We start from the raw sequence: 6,000 nt of genomic DNA on the forward strand, positions 1-6,000 counted from the left end.
ATGTAATATAATACAGAAGTAGAAACGGAGAAAAAAACATAATTGTTTAAATGAATGTAGATATGTTATTTACAAGTGTACAGTTTATGTAGTTTACAAATGTACAGTTTTGAGAAGCTATTAATAAATGTGTCAGTTATGATGGACAATGTATAGTTATGAAAGTTGTAAGAGTTCAGGCTGAATATAACTTGCAGGGGAAAAAAAATGTTCTTGTACCTGGCTGTTCTGGTGGATGGTGCTCTTTAGCGCTGACAAGAGAGCAACAGTTGAAAGAGAGAGTGGGCTGGGTGTGAGGGGCCCAAAGTGATTTTCTTAGCCCTTTTAATCACTCTGGAGGTGTAAAGATTTTGGAGGTTGGGCAAGGGAGAATCAATACCCAGATAGCATGTAGTAATCGGTCGCCCTCGGCTCAGACTCGGCCACTTCTGGCAATGACTCGGCTCGGTTCAGTCATAGATGCATTAATATAGCAATAATTAACATAAACTTGTTTTAAACTTGACTTAACACATTTACAGGATCTTATAATGTTAATTACGCATTTAATGTCGTGAATTTGTCAAAAACAAAATATCTAATAAAATTTAAAAACAAACAAAAAACAGTATTAAAAGTGCTTTATAGGACAGAACATTCTCTAATATTTATAACAATAGCAAATCTATATTTATGCAACTGTAATGAATGAGGTGGATCAGACACATGAGTATTTGTTATATTTAACAAATAGTGGACAATACCCCTCCCCAAAATGCAAAACATGTGGTAGAGAAAACCAGGCCTCTGGTTACCATGGTAACAAAGACACACATCATGATAAGATTGTTTTACAACTCCAAGGAATGTAGAGTTTTCACTCTAAATTCACTTTGAAACAGACAAATGTACCCTTGTACTATACAGTCCATCCTAATTCTATCTCCCTCTAGATATAAACACTTGAGAAATGTTGGAACATGTACCCAATTTTCCCCATCTCATTATTTTTCCTCTTATATTGTTTCGCTTATGTATTGATACAAATTCTTTTAAATTACCTGTAACATTGTAGAATTGCATACTATTGCTAACAGAGGTCACAGGTATGCCATGTTTGGTATCTTTCGGCTGCATTTTTAATGATCTAAATGTCCATTTATATTATATGTTGGTACCTATGGAAGGTGTTAGTCTTACCAGAATCTTTAATAGTTTCTTCATCAACATCCAATCAAAGACCATATGCCTGAGGACAAAAGGTCATAAACCTTCCCTCCAAAGCTACCATTCCTCATTGGCGCACTCAAGTCCTGAGGGTATGACATTGGTACCCTTTATAAATCACTGATTCGCTACACAACACAGCAGGTCATTCTTATATACGCTTGCTTGTATGTATTTTGAGCACGCTTCATTGCGCTCTCAGGTGATTCATTCACCTTCAACTCGTGCAGCGTGGGTGGAGTTTAGTACCCGTGCTCATGAGTGCTGTCCACCATGTTTGTGCAGGTTGGATGCAAACAAATCATATTATTTATCGGATTATTTACCAAGAGATATGGATGTATGGACTCATTTCGATAAAACACTTCTGGTAAGCATCGTTGAGCATTTATTTTTAGTATTTTACTTAACGCAACCTTCACTCAGGATGTAGAGACACACAGGAATAACTGATTATTTCTCTTAACATGCTACACATTTCTTTTAATATTTCTGTTTTGTAGTAACCAAGAGAAGTGTCATCACTGAAGGACTGGCAGATGCTACTCAACACTGAACAGTGGTTGCAGTCCAAGACAAATCATCTTTATTATACTTCTGACTGAACTAGCAAGGAGCATTAGAGACAATGAGAAAGTAAGTTCAAGTAAAATGTCTGCACTGACCATTTCACCATGTTATTTTCTGCAGTAACTGCGGAGGATAATAACTGAAGACACCTGATCAACAGCAAGCTTTGAATCTACTTAATGTGTATTTTTCAAGCATTTTACATTGCAGCGTTCAATGTTATATTTCTGCATAGCAATGACTGGTGAAAGTGTTTATTCATTTACTTCAATGTATAGTTAGCCAGAATTCTGTCATTTACGTTTCTCTGCAGAACACAAAAGAAGATACTTTGAAGAATGCTGGTAATCAAAACCAACAAGTTTGTCAGGTATGGACAGTATGAAGGGGACTGCCATTAAATGATTTTCATTTTTTGGGTGAACTCTCTTTAATTAGCAAGTTACACACTAAATATTAATCATGCTGTGCACAGCTACTTATTGTGCTGTCATTGCAGTCAGTGCTGTAAATAGTCTGTCAAATAACAGGTACATTGCTACAACATACATTTAAAGTAGTTCACATTGACGCATTACGTTAGACCTTTAACAATACTTGCATATTATTTGCTCTTTACAGGTGCAGAAATGAAAGCTCCCAAACAAAGATGTCACCAGATTAAGAAGTGGAAAGACATGTTACACCACCGCGACCATAAATCCTGAGCAATTTGAACAACCATGGGCAACAACCAGGTAAAAGTACTCATTGTTTCACTCAGAAATGATCCATAGTAATAGTTGTCAGTTATTAGATAAATAAATAAAGGTACAAAATGTGTTTAATTTTAAAACTTTGGCATTTACTAATGTGTTGTTCAAAACACCAAGGTTTTTTTTTTTTTAAAGAAATAAATACTTTTGTTCAGCAAGGATACATTAAATTGATCAAAACTGACTGACATTTACAATGTTACAAAAGATTTCTATTTCAAACAAATGTTGTTCTTTTGAACTTTACATTATTCAAAAAATCCTGAAAAAAATGATCCCAGTTTACACAAAAATATTAAGCAGCATAACTGTTTTCAATATTGATAATAATAAGAAATGTTTCTTGAGCATCAAATCAGTATATCGAAAAATGATTTCTGAAGGATCATGTGACAATGAAGACTGGAGTAATGATGTTGAAAGTTCAGCTTTACCATCACAGGAATAAAATTTAAATATATTTAAATGGAAAACAGTTATTTTAAATTGTAGTAATAATTCACAATATTACTGTTTTTATAATAAATGCAGCCTTGGTGAGCATTAGAGACTTCTTTCAAAAATCTTACTGACCCCAAACCTTTAAATGGTTCTGTATATTATAAAAAATAGTATATTTAATGAATAATAATATATTTAAAACAAATAAATATTTTATTCAAAGTATTCAATTAAGCATTCTGAAATTGAGAAGTAATAAAATGTGAAATAAAACTGAAAAAAAAATCAGTTTTCACTGAATAATTATCACATATAATGAATTAGTAGCCTACTGCTTGATGCTGTTTGACTAAGAAGCAGGTATGTAATTAAACTTTTTTTTTTTCTCTTTAGGTCTCTTTAATTCTATCCACTAGGTCACCTCGAAGCCTGGGATCGATTCCACAGAAATTAATGTGTAATTATGAGATACCAACTAAAGTAACAGCTGACTCCACCCACCAAGATGACAGTGGTATCGAGGGCAGCATTAGCGGCGTGTGCCAGCCCAGGCTGGAGCTTCAGCAGTGGCTAAATGGCTTCATAGGGACCTGCTGGCCTCCCGACGGGCTTGCAGATGGCCTGAAGTTTTTTTTTTTCTCTGTCTTCCTGACGGGGCTGAGTCAGAGCACCGATGGCAGCTCACGCACCGGTGGCATGCTGCCAGCTGAAGAATCTGTGACGGCGTTGCTCACTGACACCACACGAGCAGACACAAGTGCATGCACACCTACACATTCACAAAATGCTTTGCTCATATTCATAAATTACGTCTCCTCATTTTCGCAACCAGATTGTATGAGTATTTTGTTTTTGTTTGAGTATTGTTTTTTGGTCCAGCACCCAGTTTAGATTGATGTGTGTTGCGTGCTTTTGCCTCCTTTTTCTGAGTAGGACTGTAAAAACCATCCATCTAACTACGGGACTATTGGAGTATGTCATTGGAGTGTGCAAGCTTTTGTTTTGCTTGTGGTTGCCGGTGTGCAGCTCGCGGGAAGAAAAAAAGGGCCATTAGGCCTAGCATACTTGCTAGCAAAGAGAAGTCACAAAGACAAAAACAGGACTTGCTAAAATTCCTGGTAGCCCTTCGAGTAGGCATTCTTCAGATTTTGGTAGCCCAAAATGAATTTAACTCGCCCGAATAAAAAAAAACATCGGCTGAACTTAACTGTGGACAAATCAGCATGATCAAAAGTTTAAGTGATAACAAATAACAAGTAGCCTAGGCATGCAACGGATCACAAAATTCACGGCTCGGATCATATTACAGATTTTGAGTGGCAGATTGCATATTTATTTGGATGAGCAAAAGAAAAAAAGGTTCGTTATTATTTAAATAACATATTATTTAAAGAACACTTTACTTTGATACCACAGCAAAAACTAGCTAATGGGATGTAACGATTCACTCAACACACAATGCCATACGATTCACGATACCGATTTCACAATAATTTTCTCACTATTTGTTTTTTAACAAAATGAGATTAAAGACAAATTATAAATGAAAAGGTGTGCTTTTATTATTTCTGAGACAAAGTGCTGCATATTTCTTTGTGAAATTGAAATATGTCAAATAATAATAATAAAAAATAATAAAAACTAACTTGAAATTTTAAAACAAAACCCAAATCTAAATACAGTACATGTTATTTAGATTGTAATTAGATTGCATAATTTCTCAATTTGAAGCAAAAACAGAATTGTCTGACTTTAGATTTGTGAAACTATACTACATAAAATAAAACTGAACAAAACAAAAACAGCAGAAGCTCTGAATGAGACACGGATGTCACTCTCTGACAGCAGATGGTGCTTATGGAACAGCAGTTATTTATAGGCTGCTGCCCCTTTAAGACCGAATGCACGGATCCAATATAATGATGCATATGAGATTTCTTTCTCCACTGTTTATATTCAGTTAAAGCATAAATGACTGTGTTTACAAGAATACCTGCAGAGATAGTTATTTTGTGATAATTTTGTGTGTATGTGTCCATTCATACACAAGGATATGTGAAAGAGGAATCAATTCTGTGTTTGTGTGCTGTCTGAAACGTGGAAACAGCACGCGAGTACTGAATTAGATTCTCTTTAGCTTCTTCAAGTACTTGAACGGTTTCAAACGCTTGGATGTTTAAATTGGCAAGACTTAGATTGCGTTCACACTTGTAGTTCAGTTCTCTTCGTTCGTTTGGTTCAGACCAAAAAAGAAAACGATACATTAGGTCCTTGTCCGCTGAGTGTTCACACTGGCATTTTTGACAGCAAACCTAAAGATACCGAACCTAAAGGCATAAGTGATACGTTCACAACCTGATTGGTCGGGTTGAATGACGTATATTTCGTGACGGAACTCACCGAACACCCTAACAGAGATCGTCTTAATATAAGGAGATGAGAGCAGAGATTGTCTAACTATAAGGAGAGGAGAGGGTCTGTATTACTTACTATTGGAGAAAGCGTAACGGTCAACTTTGAAAATGTGTGTCTTAATAACCGATCACATTACAGCCTTGACGTCATTGAATTTCAGTCAGGCTTGCCTTCTAGGGGCTTTGACCCTAAACAAAAGCTGTATTCGACTTAAAGCGGCGCTTCACAGACCAAATGGTATGATATCAAAGTACCTATTCACCGATCAGTCTGCTCTTTGCCTCTCTAAGTCGAATACATCTAATGCCGTCTGCTGGACTATAAGCACTCTCATTGCTGCATGCAATTATGATTTTATTTTCACCACCTGCAAACTCATGAAGAGCTCATAAAAGGTACTTTACTTCCTTGTTGCACCACATTTGCCCTCTTTTTTTTTTGTTTTGGATACATCGTTCATTCAGCGTCATCAAATTATGTCGCATAGCGTTGCATCTTGTCATTACTTCCTGCTTTTGGTTCGTTTAGAAGTATTTGGTCCATGTAGTGCTCATATTTCCGTGGAACTGCACCAGAGTTCGTTTGGTGCGCACTAGGGTTCGGATGGCAGCGT

At 36.1% G+C, this 6,000-nt stretch overlaps 1 long non-coding RNA gene across 1 annotated transcript; it reads left to right on the forward strand.

Moving 5' to 3' along the window:
- The first annotated feature begins 1,362 nt into the window (after positions 1-1,362).
- On the forward strand, positions 1,363-4,441 carry LOC109048537. Its single transcript, XR_002010947.2, has 5 exons — positions 1,363-1,576; positions 1,710-1,842; positions 2,090-2,146; positions 2,398-2,513; positions 3,366-4,441. It is a non-coding gene; the product is annotated as an uncharacterized LOC109048537 (long non-coding RNA).
- Positions 4,442-6,000: the final 1,559 nt, after the last annotated feature.

This window comes from Cyprinus carpio, chromosome A3 (genome assembly GCF_018340385.1).
Source record: "Cyprinus carpio isolate SPL01 chromosome A3, ASM1834038v1, whole genome shotgun sequence".
NCBI classification, from domain to species: domain Eukaryota; kingdom Metazoa; phylum Chordata; class Actinopteri; order Cypriniformes; family Cyprinidae; genus Cyprinus; species Cyprinus carpio.